The following is a 26,682-nucleotide window of genomic DNA, read 5'->3' as shown; positions in this document are numbered from 1 at the left end:
TAGTAAACATAATATTCTTCACGTAAATGTAGATCAAAAATATCAAAAAAATAATAATAATAATAATAAAAGAAAGAAAGAGAAGGGGGGGATTACTCCCTGATAGGATAAAACTAACTGTAAATCAACGATTAATGCATGCTTTAAATATCCTTAATTTTGATCACTTAAAGGGTGTCAGATAATCAGCTATTCTTAAAAAAAAAAAGCAGTTCCTTTGTGGTGACCTCCAATGAGTTCTACACAATGGTATAAAGGGCATGTCAAAGTGTGGGCAAAGGGTCTGCTTGTGTTTATACAGAGGATCAAAGCCTAATTTGGCTACCCAGAAAATGAACTAAGATACGATGTGAAGAAGAACTTCCAACATCAACACTCTCTGGAAGAGTCATACCAGAAGATGATCATCAAAAAACCTCAACAAAGATCCAGGCAATGCTGCAATTGTAGCTGCATTCATCCCACTGGTTCCTGGACTTGCCATTGGAATGAAGAAGGGGATATCTAAGCTGGCCTGTGCATACAGTAAAACAACAAATTTGACTGGATCTATACTGTTGGAACTCAACCAAGAATGAGTAGAAGTGCAAGTTGTAGTGCTCTAAAATCTTACAATTACAGACTATCTACTGTTAAAAGAACATATGGGATGTGAACAGTTCCCAGGAATGGGTTGTTTTAATTTGTCTGATTTCTCTCAGACTGTTCAAGTACAGTTGGACAATATCCATTATATCATAGACAAATTTTCACAAATACCTAGGGTGCCTAACTGGTTTTCTTGGCTTCACTGGAGATGGCTAGTAATTATAGATCTGCTTTGGTTATGTAACTGTATTCCTATTATGTTAATGTGTGTGTGCAATTTAATTAGTAGTTTAAAACCTATACATGCTTATGTTACTCTACAAGAACATATGTCAAAGAAATAATCAATCTTCCCATGTTTTCTTCCGTCTGCTACTTCTATAGGTTTTCTTCTTCCTTACTAATTACAACCCTTAAGTAGAATTTACCGAGTATCATAATCCCTCCAAGTGGTAAAGATACCTCAAGACAAATGCTGGGCATAAAAGCCACAGGGCATAAATCTGCAAAGAAGTAAAAAGCTACCCCTTTCAAACAATATTGCTTCTCTCTCTTACCAACTTTACATTTCCCTTTATGGCCCCGGAAGATGACTGGTTAGCCAGAGACGGGTAAGATTCCTCAAGGGAGGAACAACCTAAGACAGGCACAGTCGCAGGGGGCCATCAGATGAGAAATTGGGGATCAACAGAGGTGAGGCTTAGAACCTCACCCCCTCCTGTTTTGAGAGAAATCTTCTGCATCTGTGGATGCCTTATTGCCCTTGTCTAGCTTGGATTAACACATAGTCTACAGGCACACACCTGATCATCTACATTTGGTCTCTTACAACACTAAACTATGTTTTCTACCTTTATCTTGCATCTACCTACCACTTCAGCATTTTATTAAAAATAATAATAATAATAATAATAATAATGGAGAAATGTGGGATTCACATATAAATCAAGTATAAAAAGCAAACAAATATTCATATTTGACCTGATTGTTTATAGTTCATAATGCGTGATCAAAACTGAAAGTTTTTGTGATGACTGCCTTTGTACTGTTCACCATGTAAGAACTTATTCACTATGTAAAAATTTGTTCACCATGTAAGAACTTGTTCGTTATGCTTCAAAAGATTGGAGACTGATGAGAATTAGGCTTGGGGTGGATTATTGATTGAGCATTGAACATTGACTCCCCTATACAGAATTTTATTGTTGTTAACAACCATTTGATCAATAAATATGAGAGATGCCCTCTTAAAAAAAAAAACAAACCAACAACCCTGTCAATCTAGGATCCTATAGCCAGGCAAAAATAGCTTTCAAGAAATAAGGGTGAAATAAAGACATTTTCAGAATATAAAAGATCAAATAATTCAGCACCAGACCTAAAATACAGGAAATGTTACATAATGCCCTTAAGGCAGAAGGGAAATAATAGCCGATGGAAATATGGATCTACATACAGAATGAAGAGTCTAGAAGTGGAAAGCACAGGGATAAATTCTTAATTTTTTTCTAATGATTTAAATATATGTAACAGATAGTTAGCAGTGTAGTAATCTTACTACACTGATGGACACTGACTGCAATGGGGTGGGGGAGTACTTAATAATATGGGTGAATGTTCTAAGCAAAATGTTGCTCATGTGAAACCTTCATAAGACTGTATATCAATGATACCTTAATGAAAAAAAGATAATTAGCTATTAAAACAAAAATAATAGAATGTGTTGTGGAGTTTATATCATATAAAAGTAAAATGCTTAACAACAATGATACAAAGGCTGGGAGAGGATGTCATTGTAGGCTTCTTATAGTATACATGAAGTGGTACAATGTCTCTTAAAGGTAGTTTATGAAAAGTTAAAGATGTATACTTTAAATCTTAAAACAGTCATTAAAATAGCAAAAGAGAAGTATAACTAATAAGCCAACAAAGCCAACAAAATGGAATCATTTTTTAAAATCAATCCAAAAAAAGTCAGAGAAAGAGGATAAAGGAAACAAAGATGGAACACAGAGAAAACAAATAAAATGACAGACTCAAACCTAAATGTATCAGTAATTAACATAAATTCTCCAAATACCTTGATTAAGAAGCAAAGGTTGTCTGATTGGATAAAAAAGCAAGACCAACTAAATGAAACAAACAGGTTAAAAGCAAAAGGATGAGCAGAGGTTCATCATAATAATACTAGTCAAAGAAAAGCTAGTTATATTTGTATCACACAAAGTAGACTTGAAGCAAAACCGACAGAAAGGCAAGGAGAAATAGGCAAATCCATAATTATAGTCAGAGATTCCAAAAGTATTCTCTCAATAATTTATAGAAAAGCATGCAGAAAAATTAGCAAGGACAGAATAGACTTGAATAATACTATCAAATATTTTTACTTTACTGACATTTATAGGACAATCTACTCAGCAGCAGAATACTCATTCTTCTCAATAACACACAAATAATTTACTAAAAAGACCATATTCTGAACCATAAAACAGTAAATTTAAACAAATTCAAGTTATACAAAGTATGTTCGTTGACCACAGTGGAATTAAATTAGGAATCAGTAACAGCAAGACCTTTAGAAAGATCCTTAACATGTGTAAATGACATTAAACATTTCTTAATACCATATAGCAATTGCACTCCTTGGTATTTGCTCAAATGAATTGAAAACCTAATTCCAGACAAAAACTTGCACATGAATGTTCACAGCAGTTCTACTCATAATTGACCAAATTTGGATGCAATAGGTGCATAGGTAAATAAACTGTGGTATATCTAGGCAATGGAATACTATTCAGCACTAAAAATAAATGATCTCTCAAGTCACTAAAACTGTAGAGGAACCTAAAATACATACTGCTAATTGAAAGAAGCCAATCTGAAAAGGCTACCTACTGTATTATTCTAACTATATGATATTCTGGAAAAGGTAAAACTATGGAGATAGTAAAAAGATCAGTGGTTGACAGGGGTTGAGGGTAAGGAGGGATGAATAGGTGGAGCACAGAGGATTTTTAGGGCAGTAAAACAATTCTGTATGATACTATAATGGTGGATACATATCATTACACCACCATGAGTTACAACACCATGAGTGAACCATAATGTCAACTATTGACTTTGGTTTGATAATGATGTATCAATATTGATCATCTATTATAACAAATGTACCACTCTGGTTTTGGAATTTGATGGTGGAGGAGGCTGTGCCTGTGTTGGGGCAGAGAGTATATGGGAATTCTGTATTTTCCACTTACTTTTGCTATGAACCTAAAACTGCTCTAAATAATAAGCCTGTATAAAGACAGAGAGAAGAAATTAGAAAGCATTTTGAACTGAATGAATATGAAAACATATCATAATTATGGGATGCCACTGAAGCAACACTTAGGAGAAAATTTATAGTATTAAATTCCTATATTAGATCTTATCTTTTACCTTAAGAAACTAGACAAAGCAGAGTGAATTAAAGACGAAGTAACCAGCAGAAAGGAAATAATAAAGATCAAAGGAGAAATCAATGAAACACAAAAATAACAGAGCAAAACCAATTAACCTAAAAGCTAGCTCTTTGAGAAGAGCAATAAAACTGATAAACCTCAAGCAAGACTAATCAGGAAAAAGAGAGAAGACATAAATTGTTAGTAATAGGAGTGAAAAAGATGGCATCACTTTGGATTCCACAAATAGAACTACATAATCTGAATAGCCTTATATATACTAAAGAAGTTTGAATTGTAGTTAAACCTCCTGTGGAAAAATCCATGTCCAGATGGTTTCATTGTCAAATTCTACCCACATCTAAGGATGAAACAGTAACAAATGATTAAAATAGAAAAGGAAGGAGTACTTCTCAACTTTTTCTATGAGACCAGCATAACCCTGATGTCAAAACAAAGACATTATTAGGAAGTACAAACTGATTTATTCCTTGTGAACATGATGCAAAAATTCTAAAAATTTTTTTAACAAATTGAATTCAACAATATATTGAATGGATAATATATAATGACCAGTAAGGTTTATTCCAGGAATGCAGAGCTGGTTTAACATTTGAAAATCAATCAATAAAATTTACTATATTAACAAACTAAATTCTCTATTTTAGAAAATTGGTCCAAAAAGAACACATTTCTAGGAGGTATTTTAGGAGACTAAAGGGTTTGCGAAACCTCAGCCTGTTTTAACTGAAATTCTATATGAACTGAATTTTATATACCAAAGTTTAACCAACTGGAATTTTAATTTGAAAAGTGCAAAAGGAATAAATTAAGAATACATTGTTAATTATATTTGTTATTTGCACCACATTGTAATATTTTATTAAAAAGCAGAAGGTCAAAGTTTTATAAAAATAACTACATAAAGGAGAAGAATGTTCTTTCTAAGTTGCTAAAGTGACACTGCAGACCGTTCTTGGTAAACAGCCACAGAGATACTGCAAAAGTACATGGTTTCCAATAGGAAATCAGTATCGTAAGCTGGATGCGAACACATAGAGCTATGTATCAGTGGATGTTTATTGGATTAACTATGTGATTTAAAAAACCAATAATAGCTGACATTTGAGGACTTACTATAAACTGGGCTCCATGATCAATATTTTGCACCAATTATATCATTTAATCTGCCAATAAGGCCAAAAGGTAATATTATTCTCCTCATTTTACTCATGAGCTATATGAAGCTTGGGGAACTTAAAGAACTTGGCCAAGGTCAGGAAACTAGCAAATGGTAGAGCTAGGATATAAACCCAAGCAGTATTTAGTTCTTTTGATTGAGAAAATGTGTAATAATAAAAAGCCTCTCAGAATTCAGTATGCTCACAGTAGTACATACATTCAGAACTTAATCCTCTAAGATTAGGAACAAGACAAGCATTCCCACTCTCATCACTTTTATTCAACATAATATTGGAAGTGTTAGCCACAGCAATCAAAAGGAATTTTTTTTTACAAAAGAAAAAAAGGCGCCCAATTGGTAAAGAAGTAAAATTGTCAGTATTTGCAGATGACATAGTATAAGTAGAAAACCCTAAAGACTGCACCAAAAGCAATTAGATTAATAAATGAATTCAGTAAAGTTGCAGGACTCAAAATTTATTGCATTTCTATGCCTTATTAATGAACTAATAGAGAAATTAACACAATGATCCCATTAACAACTGTATCAAAAAGAATAAAACACCAAGGAATAAATTTAACTGAGAAGTGGAAGACCTACACTTTCAAAACTAGAAGACACTGATGAAAGAAACTGAAGATGACATAAATAAATAGAAAGGTATACCATGTTCATGGACTGGAAGAATTAATATTGCTCATGTGTCTGTAGTACCCAAAGTTATGTATCCACTCAATGAAATTCTTATCAAAATACAGCTAACAGTTTTCACAGAACTAGAACAAACAATCCAAAAATTTGTATGGAATCACAAAAATCCCTGAATAGCCAAAGCAATCTTGAGAAGAATGAACAAGGCTGGAGATACCACACTTCCAGATTTCAAACTACACTACAAAGCTACAGTAATCAAAACAGCATGGGTACTGGCACAAAAAGACACATAGATCCAATGGACCAGAATAGAAAGCCCAGAAATAAATCCACACCAATACCATCAATCTACAAAAAAGGAGGCAAGAACATACAATGAGGAAACAACAGTCTCTTCAATAAATGGTGTTGAGAAAACTAGACAGCTACATGCAAAAGAATGATATTGAACCATTGTCTTACAGCATATACAAAAATAAACTCAAAATAGATTAGGGTCTAAACTTAAGTCCTTAAACCATAAAACTCCTAAAAGAAAACACAGGCAGTAAACTCTTGGATATCAGTCTTAGAAATAATTCTTGGACCAGTCTCCTTAGGCAAGGGCAACAAGAGTAGAAATAAACTATTGGGACTATATCAAACTAAAACACTTTTGCACAGCAAAGGAAACCATCAGCAAAATGAAAAGGCAACCTACTGAATGTGAGATGTTATTTGCAAATGGTGTATATGATAAAGGTGTATATGTACATTTTCAAATGGTAAACCAGCTCTGCATTTGAAGAAAATAAATCCTACTATTTGAAACAACATGGATGGAGCTAGAGGGTATTATGCTCAGTGAAATAAGCCAGGCAGAGAAAGACAAGTATCAGATGATTTCACCCATCTGTGGAGTATAAGAACAAAGAAAAAACTGGACAAAGGAACAAAGTATAAGAACAAAGGAACAAAACAGCAGCAGACTCACAGAACCCAAGAATGGACTAACAGTTACCAGAGGGAAAGAAACTGGAGAGGGTGGGTGGGAGAGAAGAGATAAGTGAAAAAAGGGGCATTATGATTAGCACACATAACATGGTGGCATGGGGCATGGGGAAAGGCAGTACAACAGAGAAGACAAGTAGTGACTCTACAGCATCCTACTATGCTGATGGACAGGGACTGTAATGGGGTATGTGGTGGGGACTTGATAATGGGGGGAATCTAGTAACCACAATGTTGCTCATGCAATTGTATATTAATGATACCAAAATAAAAAAAAGAAAATTAGATCTGACAAAATGTCATGAAGAATACTAGACAACAACCATAGTATGTCATGCTGCTAATTTAGGAGAATGCAGATTCTCAGGAGTTACTTCCATTATACTGAGACAAAGTTAGAAGAACAAAAAGTATCATTAAAGTCAAAATTTTTCTGCAATAGTTATAAGGCTCCACACCTATTTCTATAGGAAATTATATCACTAATTATGTAATTTTAAATATATAAAGACTTCAGGAAGCTATCCTTCTCATAATTTGTTGTAACAAGTACATTTCTATGATAGACCATGCCACTTAAGCATAGAAAGACACATCCGCTCAAAGAAATTGATATTTCTACTCTAACCAAAACCTTCAGCAGAAACAGAAGGTTCAAATATCACTACACTGGCTGGTCCTCTGACTGCTGTCCTGAAAAATATAAAATGTAGAGTGGGGTTTTGTTACCATCAAGCAATTTTTGTCTTGGGACATCCTCTGACTTTTGCCTGACAGCTACTGTTATATGTATAAATAAGAAACTACTGTAGTAGAAGGGTCATGGGGCTTATCAAACCAGAAGGACATTAGCATGTGACCCTGTCAACAAATTACAGTTTACCATATTAATGAACATCCTGCTGAAGAAGAATTCCATGAGAATTTGGAATTTTCTATCAGACAACTATTTTAGTATATTTTCTTGTTAAAAAATATTCTTTAAAACTTGACACAGTTAGTAGAAACTTCAAATGCTATCTTTACTATGAGTTTTAATTATCAACTTTTAAATTAAAAGTTTGTCACAAAACCTCATGGAATATTATAGAATGGGGAATAGCTTATTCAGAGCATATTGAGATAAAGTTAGAAGAGAAAGTATCATTAGCTAGCTCAAAAAAATTTCTAGCCACTTTAAACATTTGAAAACTCTCCTTTATTACTACTGGTGAAGTTTTTTTTTTTTTGATATTGTTAATATACAATTACTTGAACAACATTATGGTTACTAGACTCCCCCTATTATTATCAAGTTCCCCCCCACATACCCCATTACAGTCACTGTCCATCAGCGTAGTAAGATGCTAAAGAATCATTACTTGTCTTCTCTATATATAGTGCCTTTCCCGGGTTCCCCCCACCCCACTACATTATGTGTACTAATTGTAATGCCCCTTTTTCCCCCTTATCCCTCCCTTCCCACCCATCCTCCCCAGTCCCTTTCCCTTTGGTAACTGTTAGTCCATTCTTGGGTTCTGTGATTCTGCTGCTGTTTTGTTCCTTCAGTGTTCGCTTTGTTCTTATACTCCACAGATGAGGGAAATCATTTGATACTTGTCTTTCTCTGCCTGGCTTATTTCACTGAGCATAATACCCTCTAGCTCTATCCATGTTGTTGCAAATGGTAGGATTTACTGGTAAAGTTTTTAAACTAAGAATCAATATCTACATTTAGAACAACTTATATTTTCATAGGATTACAAAACTTTTTGCCTGGAAGGATCCTTAAAGTTTCAGTCCTCTCTTAAGCTAACTGGATTTGCCATATGATATTGAAATCTCTATAAAATCCATCCCTAGTGGTCATCTAAGCATCTACTTGGATATTCCATCTTTAAGAACTTTTGACTTAATAGTTAAAATGGTTTTCTTTAATTGTGCCAAAATTTATGTCCCTTTGATCTCTCTAGCCACTACTCCTACATTTTGAGGACACATAAAACATACCTTATTTCTCTGTTCTGCATGATAACCCTATAGAGTTAGTAGGATGGTGAACACATGGCTTCTTCTCTCTAGGCAAAGTGGTTCTGATTCCCTGAGATATTGCCCATATGGCATGTTTGGGAGGAGGTGAATCATAGTAGTAAGAGTACAGTCTTTCACATCACATTTTGAAGGTTCAAATCCCATAACCACAACCTGCTGACTGTATGATATTTGGATTCTTACTATTCCCTCTGTATCTCAGTTTCCCCATCTGTAAAAGAGAAATATTAATGATACTGATTCCATAGTATTGTTATTAAGATTAAAATAAATTATATGCCAAGCACTAGGGTGACTGGGATAAGCACTGTCCTCAACTTTTCAGACCCCCCCTTGTGTTAGAAGTATACATTTTCATGCTCTTTGCCATGTATGCGGGCCCTACCACGGGGGGTGGAGTATATGTTCCTATCCCAGTGACACTGGGTTTAGCCAAAGGACTTGCTTTAGCCAATGTAATCTTAACAGAAGTGACATAATCAGAAACTTTAAACATCCTTGAATGATTTGGTTACTCTCTTATGCTGTGATGATTTTCTATAAGAATATGTTCCCAGGGAGCCACTGGTCCAAGGAAGGTAAGAAAACACACAAAGCTGACTTGAACCCAACCTGCATCTGAAGTCAAGCCTAGCCTATTTCAGCCAAGTCCAGCAGAGCCACAAGTGATTCACAGACTTTTGGGAAAAAAGAATTTTTTGTTATGAGCCATTGAGACTTCAAGGTTATCTGTTACAATATGCATCAACTATTGCCACAATAGAGCTGCATTACAAACTATGCCAAAACTCAATAGTGTACAAAACAAGCATTTATTTCTGCTCTCTTACTGACAGATTGACTGGGGTTCAGCTGATTTATGCTGGTTTTGGCTGTGATGCACTTCAAAAGCTGCAGACTAGGTCTTGATCTGCTCCAAATATGTCCTATCTTCCTCAGACCAGCAACTACCTGAAGCATGTTCCTCTCATGGTGAAAAGCAGGAGTGTAAGAGGGTAAATTCAACTAAGAAAACACAAAAATCTGGGCTTTTCCCTGGCCCATCTACTAGCTTACCATTGATCAAAGAAAGTTTGTGCCCAAGTCCAAAGCTAAGAGGAGGGGAAAATAAACTCTGTGGACCATGAGTCCACAGCAACATCAGTGGGATGGGAAAGTTTATTCTTCTAGTGGATTTGGGAAAGGGAGGAGTGAATATTTACTAAATAATAATCTAATTTACCACAAGTTACGCAACAAGCTCATAACAGAATGTTTGGTACACAAAAACTGATGAACAGATGCTAGCTCTCACAATTAAACATCACCACAAAGATTCAGGTTCTTCTCCATTTTTGTTACTCTCCTATAAATGCAGTTTGTTACTATCCCCCTCAAAAATAAGTTGTTGATAGATAAAGCAACAGTTTATATATAGTCTGACTGGATGAGATTATCATCGCTCTCATTCTAGGTATTTTTTCATATTTTCAAACAGACTGAGGATAAATATTTTTGGTAGCCCATTACTTTCACCTAAAATCCTAGTTCTTTTTCACACAGACTGATGCTCAGACATCTCTTTCCATTAAAGTAATAGACCATTTGCCTATATTTATATAGGTCTATCTTGTTATATTTAATTTAGTTACAGCCTCCTCAGATATTTTTGGATCCTGATGTTATCACCATTATCATGTCATATATGTATTCTCTATCTTCATCCAAGTTATTGAGAGAAATGTAATACTGACAATATAGGAGGTAAAGACTAAACTGGACCGCATCTACCAGGGAAGCTATGGAATCCCTACCCATAAAAACAGAGCTGACAGCTTCCTGCAAGAGGAGACTTCTTGAAAACATTTTCAATTCTACTAGTTCATCATTCCTGTTGGTTCTTTCTGAGCAGCTGCTTGCAGCCTGTGCAAGGCCATGAGACTGTGGGAAAAGGAGGGTGGAGGCCCAAATCTGGAAGCAAACAAAGCTGTGCTTCTGGGCAGAAATTAGCAGGTACTACAAGTTGTCCTTGAATAAAGAAGCCACCCTACAAGAAAGAGAAATAGCAACAGCATCAGGGTACAAATCCTTTGCTGGCATGGCAGACTTGCTATTGACACTCAAGAGGATGGATCACTTAGGACTGGGAAAGCAATCTTAGGAACATCTGAAAAAACAACTCCAAGAATAGAAAATATTTCTCACAATTCACAATATAGGGGCATTCATATTGACTTTTCTTTGCTCTTTTTTAAAAAGTAATACTTGAACATGGAAAAAAAATTGATGGTACAAAAGCATATAGAGAGGAAAATAAGTACCTCCGGCCAACTGCCAGAGGCAATGATTTTTACTTAGGTTCCATAATAGCTCTGAGGAGTTATTTCCACATAATTATAAGTAGATAGATAGATAGATAGATAGATAGATAGATAGATAGATAGATAGATAGATAGATAGATAGATGATAGATAGATAGATAGATAGATAGATAGATAGATAGATAGATAGATAGATGATCAAAAGGAAGTAGAGCATACAGAGTCATTTAATTTTGAACATTCACTTTGTACCTGGTAAAAGCAGAACATCTAGGTACACATATGAAGCTCCTGAGGTTCACAGAGGCTAATCAACTTGCCAAGGTCATAAGCCTAGAATAGGAAAAGTCTGTATCTGATCTGACAAGCCAGTCCTGGAGTAAGACCTAAGCCTAACAAGCATGAGTTTACATAAAGGAAGAAGACCCACCATATAATTTAGGAAAGGTTTTCCAAATCTGCAGATAAGTTGTAGTAATTTAAAGGGGCAAAAAGAGTTACTTATTTGTGACTGTGACCCAAATCCATGCCCTATAACTGAAGCCACACCATGACAGCTTAAAGGAGTGACTGATGATTTTTTTTTTTGTACTCTGTGAGTTGGGGATCTGGTATTTCTCAAAACCCTAAAATATTCTAACTGAAAACTGTCCTAAGAAAAAGGAAATGTTTCAATTTGAAATCCTTAATTAAAACCACATTCATAATTCTAAGTATTTAAAGAGAAAGTTAAAGAAGAAATTTACTTTTGCACATCACAGAGATTATAATAAACACAGAACCCTGCCAAAAGACATGCCTCCAGCCTCACTGAAGAAACATCAGAGTAAGACTAGCACTGCAGCTTCAGCAAGGGAAAGACTGAAGGCAAAGTCATGTATAGAAAGGCAAACAGGCGTAATGTAAAACTCATGTTCCCTATTGGAACAGAATTCTGCAGAAATGCATCTTACACACACACACACACACAGAACTACAGTTGTTCCCCATTATTAACTCAAAAATTGTCAGCTGTAAGTCTATTTTCTTGAGGTCCACCAAGGCCACAGATGTTTGCTCCATAAAAACCATTGCCAATTTGGGGACAAGCTCAATCAACTTGTGCCTGAAAATAATTCACATGGGTCTTTACATTGCAGAGCTCATTACTTCAGGGATTTCCCAGAGCTCTACATTCCTGGCTGCCTGATCCAATAAGGAATGCATATTTATTTTGCCAGGATACACATCATGGTAGAAGAAAAAATCCTTCAAAATTCCTGTAATTCCTAAGAAACCTATTGTCTCAAATGTGGAATGATATACCTGTTATGAGTCACCAATTAGACCAGGAATAATGCTTCCCGGTTTCTCTATCAAACATGTTGATGGTGCATGCAGCAGTACAGACGTTTATACCAGAAGCTAGAAAGAAGTACGAGTACTCTGAAGGAAATCAAAGACTAAGAGCATCTCTTATAGAATACAGGTGTGTTGGGAGTACCTTTAAACAACTACTAAGCATACAGAGAAGTGAAACAAAACAAAATCAAAAGGCAAAAGACTCTAGGTGTATTGTGGTAAACAGGGCTACTTTTACCAACATCCATGGCTTCCATTACCATCTACATGCTGAAGCCTCCCATATTTTGCTGGCACTCTCACTGAGCTCTAGACCTGTTATTCACTACCTTACCAGCTCCTTGTGAATATTTCATAGGCTTCTCAAATGCAGTCTATCCAAAGTTGAACTTATCTTGTCCTCCCCCAAATATGTTCCTTCTCCAGAGTTGCCTTTTCAGTAAAGCACACCATTCTCCCAGTTGCTGAAGTCATTTCTCACCTCTCTCTCTCTTTCCTACCTCCCCAGACATTGAATCTACCACCCAATCTATCTCATTCATTTACTTCTTTCCATTCCACTGTCATACCATAGTCCAGTCTCTATAGCCACTCACTAGGGGTTCTGAATTAGTTTAATTTATGTCCCTGCCTCCTGCCCATTCAAATTCATTCTTGACTTCAAGCCAAAGTGACATTTTAATAAAATAAAATTGATTCAACCTCTTCTTTGCTTAAAAGTATCAGTGCTTTCCCATTACCAGTGAAATAAAGCATCATAATCTTTACACAACCTACAAACTCTGCATGCTGTGACCACTGCATCATTCTCCAGCTGCGCTGCAACTCCTCACCTGTCAACTCCCTCTATTTCCATTCTAATCAAAGTAAATGTTTAATCGCTTGGACATACTAGGATCTCTCTCACTTCTGTGCCATTGAACCATCTCTTTCTTCAGTCTGGAACATTCCATCATCCCTAACCACCTTGTCCTGTTTGTCTCTTTCTAACCCATGAAAGCAAGTTACCTACATTGTCTGTTTTGTTCAGCTCTGCCACCACAGCACCTAAAACAATGCATGCAATTAATAGATGTTCAAAAAATATTTGTTGTATAAATAAATGAATATTTAGGTCTCAGCATAAATATATCTTCCTTAAGAAGGCCTTCCATAACTCCCAGAAAAAAATTAGACCCCTTCACTATACACATCCTGTGCATGGGCTGTGACCGAGAAAGTACTTACAGGCAGCAAGTCGGAGATAATTTGTTTTCCTTTTCTCCGTGATCACAGTCCTGTTCTGTCTATTGTCCCAGATCTGAAACTTACCTATATTTTGTCCAGCTTTTAAGTTGTTTAAGTCAAGAGCATAATTCTGTTATTTGTTATTTGATCTTGGCTGGAAGTGGACATTCCAGGTCAGTTTTAAAGACTAGAACTCACATACATTCCTTTGGAATTACTATATATTGAAATTCTCAATAGCTTAGATTCTGTTTCTTCCCTGAAGCTAGCTAGCTTTTTCCTTTGATACCCTCTTAAACCTAGATGCTAATTTCCACTGGGCTAGGACTTTATTTTCTTTATTTCTGAATCTTCAGGTTCCAGAGCAACACATGGAACATGGAAGACATGGAATAATTTAAAAGTTGAATGAAAATTGCTCCCAAATACTCTTACTGTATATCTGCTATCCAGCCAAAACCAGAGAACATAGGCCTTGGCAAATCACCACCCTACAAATAGTTGGTACATTTGTTTTGGAAATGAAAACATTATACACTTAATTTTTAACTACTTCAATTTTTATCAGTTTGAGTCTCATAATGATTAAATCCTAGTTATTATTTATCACATTTCCTACTTTTGAAAAACAGCTAGGATTTGTTTTCAGTTAGGATTTCCCAGGCACTGGGCTAAGCATTAACTGATTTAATCCTCTCAACAGACTTATGAGATGGTGCCTATTATTATTCCCATTCAATTGATGAGAAAATGAGGCACAGAAAGATTAAGCAAAGTGTCATGATAACACAGCTGGGACACAATGAAGCCAGGATCTGAACACAGTGTGAGCATGGGCACTTTATCACTACCTAAACTGCCTCCCAGGACTTCTTCTTCCAAATAGGATTACACATAGCTTACAATAAAAAACATCTACAAATATTTTAGTAAAATAGAAATTTAAAATAACAGTCATAGTGATAGGAAGCATGTATTTCCTTAAAAACTAGGCTAATATATGTTACTATAAAAAGAAACATTATTTTTAGTTCCAAGCTTCCCATCACTTAGAAGCAAAACAGAAACTCATGAGCCCACCAAATAAACCATATTTTATAGTAAAAGGCAGGATGCTAATTCATCTTTTAAAAGACATTTATACAGTAGGTGCTTATCTAATATTTCACAATAAAATAATGTTTTTGAGGATGGCTTTTAAAATATTCAATAGCATTCCCTATAATAAAGCTATGTCCAACTAACTCAAGCTATAACATTAAAAACTCAATGAAAGCATATATACAGGATAGTAAGTAATAAGACGCAGATAAATATTCATCTGTTAGTTTCATCTGGTCTGAGAATAGAACTTGGAATTCACAGAAAGGTAAAGAGAGCACATGTTCTTTCGCCCTTCTTCCTCAATTTTTATTGAGCTCAGCTAAGACTGTGACCATTGTGTGACATTTCAGGACAATGCTCTCTACTGAGAGCCTGCAATGAAGATATTCTATTGCTGTTTCTTGCAAGGAAATCCATATTCTTTGCATATCAATGTACAGATGGCAAAGTTGCCATTTTATTATGAAAAATAACTAGAAAACTCCACCCTATGTCTCCACAGAGATGGGCTACAGGACAGCTGAAAATAGGCTTAACATTTTCCTCAAAAAGCAAAATAGAAAAAAAAAATGAGTTTTTACCAAGGAAATTCTAGGTACCAGTTATCTGCATTCATTCATTACTCAACAAATATGTATAAAATTCTTCCTATATGCCAGGCTAGGTTCACTGGTCACAAATAAACTTTGGAGTAATTCCATGGAACATTCAATTTGGGAGGCACTAGCTTTTGGAAGCTCTCCCAGAACTGGTTAACTCACTTCTTAACTAATACGTGAGCATACTATTTTCAAAGTTGAGTCGTCTACCTTCCTGATTTTAACTATGCCTCCTACTACCTATGCTATATATATATTTTAAATTTTTTATTAAGGTATTATTGATATACACTCTTACGAAGGTTTCACATGAAAAAACAATGTTGTTACTACATTTACCCATATTATCAAGTCCCCACCCATACCCCAAGGCAGGCACTGTCCATCAGTGTAGTAAGATGCCACAGATTCACTATTTGCCTTCTCTGTGCTACACTGTTTTCCCCATGATCCCCCAAACCATGTGTATTAAACATAATACCCTTCAATCCGCTTCTCCCTCCCTCCCCAACCACCCTCCCACACCACTCTCCTTTGGTAAACACTGGTTCCTTCTTGGAGTCTCTGAGTCTGCTGCTATTTTGTTCCTTCAGTTTTGCTTCATTGTTATACTCCACAAATGAAGGAAATCATTTGGCACTTGTGTTTCTACACCTGGCTTATTTCACTGAGCATAATATCCTCCACCTCCATCCATGTTGTTGCAAATGGTAGGATTTGTTTCTTTCTTATGGCTGAATAGTATTCCATTGTGTATATGTACCACATCTTCTTTATCCATTCATCTACTGACGGACACTTAGGTTGCTTCCCTATCTTGGCTATTGTAAATAGTGCTGCAATAAACATAGGGGTGCATATGTATTTTTGAATCTGAGAAGTTGTATTCTTTGGGTAAATTCCAAGGAGTGGGATTCCTGGGTCAAATGGTATTTCTATTTTTAGTGTTTTGAGGAACCTCTATATTGCTTTCCACAATGGTTGAACTAGCTTACATTCCCACCAGCAGTGTAGGATGGTTCCCCTTTCTCCGCATCCTTGCAAACATTTGTTGTTCTTAGTCTTTCCAATGCTAGCCATCCTTACTGGTTTGAGGTGATATCTCATTGTGGTTTTAATTTGCATTTCCCTGAAGATTAGTGATGTGGAGCATCTTTTCATGTGTCTATTGGCCATCTGAATTTCTTCTTTGGAGAACTGTCTCTTCATATCCTCTGCCCATTTGTTAATCAGGTTATTTGCATTTTGAGTGTTGAGGCATGTAAGTTGTTTATATATTTTGGATGTTAACCCCTTGTTGGATAAGTCATTTACAAATATGTACTCCCATACTGTAGGATGCCTTTTTGTTCTGCTGATGGTGTCCTTTGTGGTACAGAAACGTTTTAGTTTGATGTAGTCCCATGAGTTCATTTTTGCTTTTGTTTCCCTTGCCTGAGGAGATGCGTTCAGGAAGAAGTTGCTCATGCTGATATTCAGGAAATGTTTGCCTATGTTGTCTTCTAAGAGTTTTATGGTTTCATGACTTATGTTCAGGTCTTTCATCCATTTCGAGTTTACTTTTGTGTATGGGGTTAAACAATAATCCAGTTTCATTCTCTTGCACGTAGCTGTCCAGCTTTCCCAACACTCACTGTTGAAGAGCCTGACATTTCCCCATTGTATGTACATTGTATGACTTTATCATATATTAATTGAGCATATATGCTTGGGTTTTTACCAGGGTTCTTTAGTCTGTTACATTGGTCTTTGGGTCTGTTCTTGTGCCAGTACCAAATTGTCTTGAAATGTGTGGCTTTGTAGTAGAGCTTGAAGTTGGGGAGCATAATCCCCCCCAGTTTATTCTTCCTTCTCAGGATTGCTTTGGCTATTTGGGGTCTTTGTGGTTCCATATGAATTTTAGAAAGATTTTCTCTAGTTTATTGAAGAATGCTGTTGGTATTTTGATAGGAATTGCATCGAATCTGTAGATTGCTTTAGGCAGGATGGCCATTTTGACAATATTAATTCTTCCTATCCATGAGCACAGAATGTATTTCCATTTATTGGTTTCTTCTTTTATTTCTCTCATGAGTGTCTTGTGGTTTTCAGAGTAAAGGTCGTTCACTTCCTTGGTTAGTTTATTCCTAGGTATTTTATTCTTTTTGATGAAACTGTGAATGGAATTGTTTTCCTGATTTCCCTCTCTGCTAGTTCATTGTTAGTGTATAGGAATTCCACAGATTTCTGTGTATTAATTTTGTATCCTGAAACTTTGCTGAATTCAGATATTATGTCTACTAGTTTTGGAGTGGATTCTTTAGGGTTTTTTATGTACAATATCATGTCATCTGCAAACAGGGACAGTAACTTCTTCCTTGCCAATCTGGATGACTTTTATTTCTTTGTGTTGTCTGATTGCCATGGCTAGGACCTCCAGAACTATGTTGAATAAAAGTGGGGAGAGTGGGCATTCTTGTCTTGTTCCTGATCTTAAAGGAAAAGCTTTCAGCTTCTCACTGTTAAGTATAATGTTGGCTGTGGGTTTGTCATATATGGCCTTTATTATGTTGAGGTACTTGCCCTCTATACCCATTTTGTTGAGAGTTTTTATCATGAATGGATGTTGAATTTTGTTGAATGCCTTTTCAGTGTCTATGGAGATGATCATGTGGTTTTTGTCCTTCTTTTTGTTGATGTGGTGGATGATGTTGATAGATTTTGAATGTTGTACCACCCTGGCATCCCGGGACTAAATCTTACTTGATCATGATGGATGTTCTTTTTGATGTATTTTTGAATTTGGTTTGCTAATATTTTGTTGAGTATTTTTGCATCTATGTTCATCAGGGATATTGGTCTGTAATTTTCTTTTTTGGTGGGGTCTTTGACTGGTTTTGGTATTAGAGTGATGCTGGCCTCATAAATTGAATTTGGAAGCATTCCCTCTTCTATTCTTTCGAAAACTTTAAGGAGGATGGGTATTAGGTCTTCACTAAATGTTTGATAAAATTCAGCAGTGAAGCCATCTGGTCCAGGGGTTTTGTTCTTAGGTCATTTTTTGATTACCAGTTCAATTTCTTTGCTGGTAATTGGTCTGTTCAGATTTTCTGTCTCTAGGTTATCCTTGGAAGGGTGTATTCTTCTGGAAAGTTGTCTATTTCTTTTTGGTTATCCAGTTTGTTAGCATATAATTTTTCATAGTATTCTCTCATAATTCTTTGTATTTCTGTGGTGTCCATAGTGATTTTTCCTTTCTCATGTCTGATTCTGTTTATGTGAGTAGACTCTCTTTTTCTCTTGATAAGTCTGGTTAGGAGTTTATCTATTTTGTTTATCTTCTCAAAGAACCAGGTCTTGCTTTCATTGATTCTTTCTATTATTTTATTCTTCTCAATTTTATTTATTTCTTCTTTAATCTTTAATATGTCCCTCTTTCTACTGACTTTGGACCTCAGTTGCTCTTCTTTTTCTAGTTTTATTAATTGTGAGTTTAGACTGCTCATATAGGATTGTTCTTCTTTCCTGAGGTAGGCCTATATTGCTATATACTTTCCTCTCAACAAGGCCTTGACTACGTCCCACAGGTTTTACAGTGTTGAATTATTGTTGTCATTTGTCTCCATATATTGCTTGATCTCTGTTTTTATTTGGTCATCGATCCACTGGTTATTTAGGAACATGTTGTGAAGACTCCATGTGTTTGTGGGGTTTTTCTTTTTCTTGGCATAATTTATTTCCAGTTTCATACTTTTGTGGTCTGAGAAACTGGTTGGTACAATTTCAATCTTTATGATTTACCAAGGCTCTTTCTGTGGCCTAGTATATGATCTATTGTTGAAAATATTCCATGTATTCTGCTGCTTTGGGTGTAGAGTTGTGTAGATGTCTGTTAGGTCCATCTGTTCTAATGTGTTGTTCAGTGCCTCTGTTCCCTTACTCATTTTCTCTCTGGTTGATCTGTCCTTCAGAGTGACTGGAGTGTTGCAGTCTCCTAGAATGAATGCATTGCATTCTATTTTCCCTTTTAATTCTCTTAGTATTTCTTTCACATATGTAGGTGCTCCTGTGTTGGGCACATAGTTATTTATAACGGTAATATTTTCTTGTTATATGGACCCTTTTATCATTATGTAATGTCTTTCTTTGTCTCTTGTTACTTTCTTTGTTTTGAAGTCTATTTTGTCTGATACAAGTACTGCAACTCCTGCTTTTTTCTTCCTGTTAGTTGCATGAAATATCTTTTTTCATTCCTTCACTTTTAGCCTGTGTATGTCTTTGGGTTTGAAGTGAGTCACTTGTAGGCAGCATATAGATGGGTCTTGTTTTTTTATCCATTCAGTGACTCTATATCTTTTGATTGCTGCATTCAGTCCATTTACATTTAGGGTGATTATCGATAGGTACGTACTCACTGCCATGCAGGCTTTAGATACGTGGTTACCAAAGGTTCAAGGTTAACTTCCTTACTATCTAAGAGTCTAACTTAACTCACTTAATATGCTATTACAAACACAATCTAAAGGTTCTTTTTCTTTTTTTCTCCCTCCTCTTTTTTCTTCCTCCTCCATTCTTCATATATTAGGTATCATATTCTGTATTCTTTGTCTATCCCTTGATTGACTTTGGGGATAGTTAATTTAATTTTGCATTTGCTTAGTAATTAGCTATTCTACTTTCTTCACTGTGGTTTTATTACCTCTGGTAACAGCTATTAAACCTTAGGAACACTTCCATCTGTAGCAGTCCCTCCAAAATACTCTGTAGAGATGGTTTGTGGGAGGTAAATTCTCTCAGCTTTTGCTTATTTGGCAATTGCTTAATCCCTCCTACAGATTTAAATCATAATCTTGCCAGGTAAAGTAATCTTGGTTCCAGGCCCTTTTGCTTCATTGCATTAAATACATCATGCCACTCCCTTCTGGCCTGTAAGGTTTCTGCTGAGATATCTGATGATAGCCTGATGGGCTTTCCTTTCTACATAATCTTATTTCTCTTTCTGACTGCTTTTCACAGTCTGTCCTTATCCTTGATTTTTGCCATTTTAATTACTGTATGTCTTGGTGTTGTCTTCCTTGGGTCCCTTGTCTTCGGAGATCTGTGCATCTCCATGGCCTGAGAGACTGTCTCCTTCCCCAGATTGGAGATGTTTTCAGCAATTACATCCTTGAAGACACTTTCTATCCCTTTTTCTCTCTCTTTTTCTTCTGATACCCCTATAATGTGAATATTGTTCTGTTTAGATTGGTCACACAGTTCTCTCAATATTATTTCATTCTCAATATTTTTCTCTCTGTGCCTCAGCTTCTTTGTATTCCTCTTTTCTAGTTTCTATTTCATTTATCGTCTCCTCCACTATATCTAATCTGCTTTTAATACCTTCCATTGTGCTCTTCAATGATTGGATCTCTGACCAGAATTCATTCCTGAGATCTTGAATATCTTTCTGTACCTCCATGAGCATGTTAATGATTTTTATTTTGAACTCCCTTTCAGGAAGAGTAATGAGGTCGATGTCATTTAAATCTTTCTCAAGAGTTGTATTAATAATTTTACTTTGAATCAGGTACCTTTGGCATTTCCTGTTTGTATATGTCACCCTTTAGTGTCCAGAATCTCTACTCTCTGGAGCTTCTCATCCCCTGAAGCAATGTTGGGGGTCGCAGGGGAGTGGTATTGGTGCCTGGGGGGAGGAAAGAGCTCTTTCTTGCTTCCCGGCTGCTATGCCTGTTTTCACTGCCTGAACCAGTGGGCCAAGCACACAGGTATAAGCCTCTATTCTTTGCATTTGTAGTTGCTGTAGACAGATCTTCCCTCTGGCTGGCCTAATGCCAGGGTAGGGTTTGCTGGTTTGCGAGCCAGGTGGGTATGGCTGGGAGAAAGGCACAGTAGGCTGTGTATCATGGAGGGAGTCCTTGGAGCTGTGTAGCCAGCCAGGGATCTGGAGCACCTGAAGATCGTGAAAGCTCCCAACCTGCTGGGCAGAGTGCACCTGGACAATTTCATCTACCTGTCTTTTCTCCTGAGCAGTAAGCTCTGGGAAATACTTGCCCCTTTAGCCACCTTCTTGCTAAGGGCTTCCTTGTTAGGTAGTCTCTTAGACTACCCACCTTTCTTTGGTCCCAGAGCAGCCAGATATGGATCCCTGCTTTCCAGAAGTGGCTGGAATGTCAGTGTCTCCAGGAATTCTGCCTGTCTTAGCTTTCCAACTCCCTAATCACAAGAGTACCATGCAAGCACCATGAAACGTAGGTTTGTGCTCCCAGAGCAGATCTCTGGAGCTAGGTATTCAGCAGTCCCAGGCCTCCACTCCCTCCCTGCTCTGTTTCTTTCCCTTCTGCCAGTGAGCTGGGGTGGGGGAAGGGCTTGGGTCCTGCTGGGCCACAGCTTTGGTATGTTATCCTGTTCTGTGAGGTCTGCTCTTTTCTCCAGGTATATGCAGTCTGGCGCCGTCCTCTTTCCTGTTGCTCTTTCAGGATTATTTGTATTGATTATATTTTTGTATTACATGCAGTTTTAGGAGGAAGCCTGTGTCTCACCTCTCATGCCGCCATCTTTCCTATGCTATATTTACTTATTTTTTTCCTATATTAACCACTTTTTTACTTGTCAAATTCTAACATAAATTTAATTTCTGACTATAATGCAAAACTATTGTCACTTACCAAAAATAAATACAATAGCTAACACTTATTCATTATTTATTTACTAGTGCTTGGTATTCTATTAGGTGCTTTACATGTATTAGCATGAACCCCATGAAGTAAATACCATTATTGAATCCACATACAGTTGAGAACAAAGAGACACAGAGAAGTAACCTACCCAGCATCTCACAGCCAGGAGGTAGCACACCTGGTATTTTTAATCTCAGCTGAGTAACTCAAAGCCTGCCTGCCTAACAACTATAACATACTGTTCTATAAACAGAGATACAAATAGAAAATAAAATTCTGCTATTAAAAGCCAATTATATATTGTTGCCTGCCTTTTGAAGTATTTGAGAGCTCTTCAGCAAGTACCAAATTAGAAAGTACTTGATGTAAATAGAGTTAAAGGAAGCTTGAAACTAGAATAACTTCCTCACTATGTGATTCATATGCCATTTAATGCCACATCCATGAATCATGTAAAATCACCTAAAATTTTATGTCCTATACTTTGAGAAACAAATCTCCAGCATTAACTAGGGGCCTCTTTGTTGGTCATGGCACTTTGTGGTCAAGTTTAATGTTCTCTGATTAATCTACACAGAACAAGCAGATGCTGCTTAGCATCCTTTCAGTGGAAGCTACACTCTTGAACTTCTCTGGGAAAAGAAAAGGCAGTAAACAAATCTTTGGGTCTTCAATTATCCATAAGTTTTTAAATAAAAATTTACTGAAAATCTATCACATGCCAGAAAGGGTTCTAGGTAGTGGGTGACAGTGACGAATGAGACAGCTTCATACTTTTTGATAAGGTAAGAAAAAATATCTAGAAGTTGCTGTAGCTTTCTTGGCACTTTTCTGATATCATTTTCTTAGACACTGCAGTCAGTAGTGTCAAGGGACAGTGGTGAGTTTAAATTATCATTGCTCATAATGCTGTATGTGTACCACTGGAACTTCATGGTATGATTCTGAGTGTAAATAAGCAAACGTTTAAATTTTACTGTGAATGTTAGAAAACCTACTATATCAAACCTGAGAATTTACAGGTATGTTTACCTTAAGTGAGGTAAATATAAGTATTTAAATAAAAGATTAGTAAAGAGTAAGTTGCTTTAAATGAAAATATTGTCAACAATTTAACAGATGGTGAATAGATACAGCAAAAATCATGACTATGATATAAAAGAAGTTTGGTAAACTCTGGCTCAGTCTAATGCTGGAATTACATATGTCATGTTGACCACCAGAATTGGGCTTAGCAATCTCTCCACCACAGGAAGGAAAACAGGATGTTCATTCTATCCCCAAGACTAGAGACAGTATGGAGCAAGATGCCCTTGTATTTCAAGTATTAAACTTGACCACACTTATTTCAAATTCACAGAGGAATTTGACTGTGTTCTATTTCTTAGTTGGGGAAAAAGCCTCTACAGAAAATCCTTCTTGCCAACCAGCCTGCATGCTTGTTCCCTGACTAGTCTTTAACCCTAGCTCATAGGAAGGAATCAAAATAAAATGCCTAAATAGTTGATATAATGGTAGATAGAGGAGAAAAACGATTTGTCCAAGATGTAAAAATTTTTTCTCCTCTGAATAGAGGTAGGGAAATAATGAGAAAAAAGAAGATTGGTAAATTTTTTTTGTTTGGGCTGCCAACAATTTACTTTTTTGCATTTACTATTTTGCATCTTCAATGAGTTCTTATGCAATTTTCAGGGTTTCTACTTCTATACCTGGAACTATTTTCAAAAAGGAATAGTTTCCAGTCTTACTAAGAAAGCACGTAACTGTTCACAGAGTTATTAACTTTACCAAAGATAGGCACCATTTTACCTGCTTATCTACAGCAGCCAGTTTTCTGGAAACCTTTGCTCAGGCTGTTTTTCTGCTTGGAATGACAGGCTCTAATAAATCTGCATATCTAAATCCTCCCTTCAAGGTGTTGATTAAATGCTACAGAACAGTTTTCCCCCACTACCCAAAAGTAGAGCATGCCTACAAAAACTTCTGTAAGCTGAAATGGCGCAAAGTGAAGAAGCAATTACTATTAATTTATATGGAAAAATCTTTGAGCATTCCCAGACACAAAAACTAACCTCGTAGGCTTGTCTGGTACCTTAGGACACATTTTGTGAAGGGTTGCACGAAATAAATCAAGATAAAACACAGATGCTCACACAGTTCAAAGCTTTGGCAGCTTGATGTTGAGATGCTGATGTAGTTCCTGGGAAACGAGCTGGACTGTGCCACTCCTGCTGCCTGGGGTATAAACATGCTGCCTCTGTAACAGTTCACTGCAAAACAAATGCTGAACGATATTTTTGCTTTTCACTTTTTTTCATAAAAGTAATAATTCTCTGGATTTCTTTTGGTTTGTAAAACAGGAATGGAGGTCTTTCATAAAGGCAACGTGGCATAATGCAAACTTCTAATGATACCTGTATCATGTTTTCAGCACGAATCTAATAAATATTTGTTTAATCAAGGAATAAATTATCTTAAATAAGAATAGTTATATAAAACTTAACTTAAAAATATTTGCTATTAGATGTCATTAATTATGAATAATATTATATACTATTTAATCATACCAACATGACTAAGAATCTAAGTGATTTTAGCTAAAAAGTACACAAGCTTTTTTTCCTAAGACCAAGACACGGGGGTACCAACACTTGCGTGAATGCAGGGAAGACAAGTGTCTGGTTCTGTCTAGTCCTGCTGTATTAGAGGAGAAGGACTTCATTTGGGTATAGCTCCTAACTGTGCTTTCCATATCAACTCTACTTGGATGTAGCCAAAAGGGCTATGTTTTACCTTAATGATGGGAGTGGGGGTAAATTAAAATTACATTTTTATGAGCCCCAAAGAATAAACCAGGTACATAATCAAAACCCCACTGATTGAGCATCTATGTTTTACATATACTTTCTCATGAAAACACCAGAGCAAAGTAGGCAGAATTATTCCCACATATGAACACAGAAGCGGAGGTTCAAAAAAGTGAGATCACTTTCCTACAATCACTGAACTGTAAGAGGCAGGGCCAGGAAATACACCTAGATCAGATCAGACTCTAAGGTCTGTACTTTTTCTACTATTATACACTGATGCTTGGAAATTCTCAGGGACACTGTGGCATCAGCCCTGCTGCAGCTTAACTGGTATTCTGAGAGCCAGCTCCCATCTCCATGGCTATATATACCTTTTTGACAATGAAGGCATCTCAGCACAGCCTTGGTTACCAATTATATTATACATTTGACTTTGTCTTTCAGATCACTGAAGGGCAAAAAGGACAACACTGGATTCCGGTGGTCTACTTCAGTTTCATTCAAACTCACAATCACATATAGTTTTATTCCTATCTGACAGCCTTTTACATAACATAATACCTGTCTTGAGACCAGCTTTTTCTAATAAAATGGTAGTCACAAGAACTATATTTTCCAAATCCAAAGAGTTAAAATTTAAATTATAGCATTAAAAAACAAGCAAGAGTACATAATGAAATCACACTCCTGATAAACATTCATCCTATTTTCCCTGTCTTGAAGGTCCAACTCAAGTTGCCTTAAGGTGTTGCTTTTTTCTGCTATCAATTTTCTAGAGTGATCACTGAACGACAGAATTTGACAGTGCCAATACACTAAAGAAGGAAACAGGGCCAGAGGAAAAGAGAAATGACTTGTTGAAGATCACACAAGTATTTAAGAAATGGTATATTTATATATAAATTTGCTACCGTTGGTTCTCCTTGGATACTGCCTTCTGAGCCTGTGGCACACTATTTTCAACAACACTCTCACTGGTGGTAAGTCAAAAGCAATTTGGAGCTAAATCAGTGAAGAAAGTTTGTGACTAAACTACCTTATTACTTTTGGAGTAGAAAAACCAACTCTTAATTACAATTAAATATAGAAGAAATTGATTTTCTTCCCATGAGGACTTAACTTAATCGCCTGAAAGCTATTCCCTCGGACAAAAGTGTTTACTGTGATAGCAACACTGCTGGAGTACGTGTCTGATGGCTAATAAGTACTTTACAGAGATTAAAACTCATTTGAACATTATAGTTCTAATATGTTTTTAAAAGATTCTTGCATATAATTTTAGTCTGGTGGAAATCTAACAAAATTTACAGCAATACAACAATAAACAAGAATTAACAAATAACAATAAGAATAACCAGACACTGCACTTAATACATGTTTACGTATTTAATACTCCCAATATGAATTCTTCCACAACAACTAATGCGGAACAAAATTCTAATATAGGTAGATTTTTTTGTATCTTTCCTTTTCCAATGAATATATTCCAAAATACGTTAATTTTAAGCCACTCTTATTAGAGATATTAGGTATAACAAAAATATAGAGAATTGTTTATTCTCTTAGCAAATAAAAAGACAGCTTCTTTTGGGTGGGAAGAACACAGAACTTAATTGAAATAAATATTTTATATGCTCAGAGTTTGGAGTAAGACCTCTCATGTTATAAAAGATCATTCCTCACAGACAACATAGATCCCCTACTAAATGGTCCTTTGTATTTTTCAGCTATGGGAGGATTTTATATCTGTAGGTTTGCA

At 36.1% G+C, this 26,682-nt stretch overlaps 1 protein-coding gene across 1 annotated transcript in view; it reads right to left on the bottom strand.

Annotated features, from left to right (window-relative positions):
* The window catches only part of HPSE2 (heparanase 2 (inactive)), a 667,843-nt gene that overhangs the window by 339,587 nt on the left and 301,574 nt on the right, over positions 1 to 26,682 (bottom strand). The gene's annotated exons all lie outside the window — the stretch shown is intronic.

The sequence above is a fragment of the Manis javanica genome, chromosome 7 (assembly GCF_040802235.1).
Source record: "Manis javanica isolate MJ-LG chromosome 7, MJ_LKY, whole genome shotgun sequence".
Classification (NCBI taxonomy): Eukaryota; Metazoa; Chordata; class Mammalia; order Pholidota; family Manidae; genus Manis; species Manis javanica.
The sequence above is the reverse complement of the archived record's forward strand: the minus strand, read 5'-3'. Positions and strand labels throughout refer to the sequence as shown.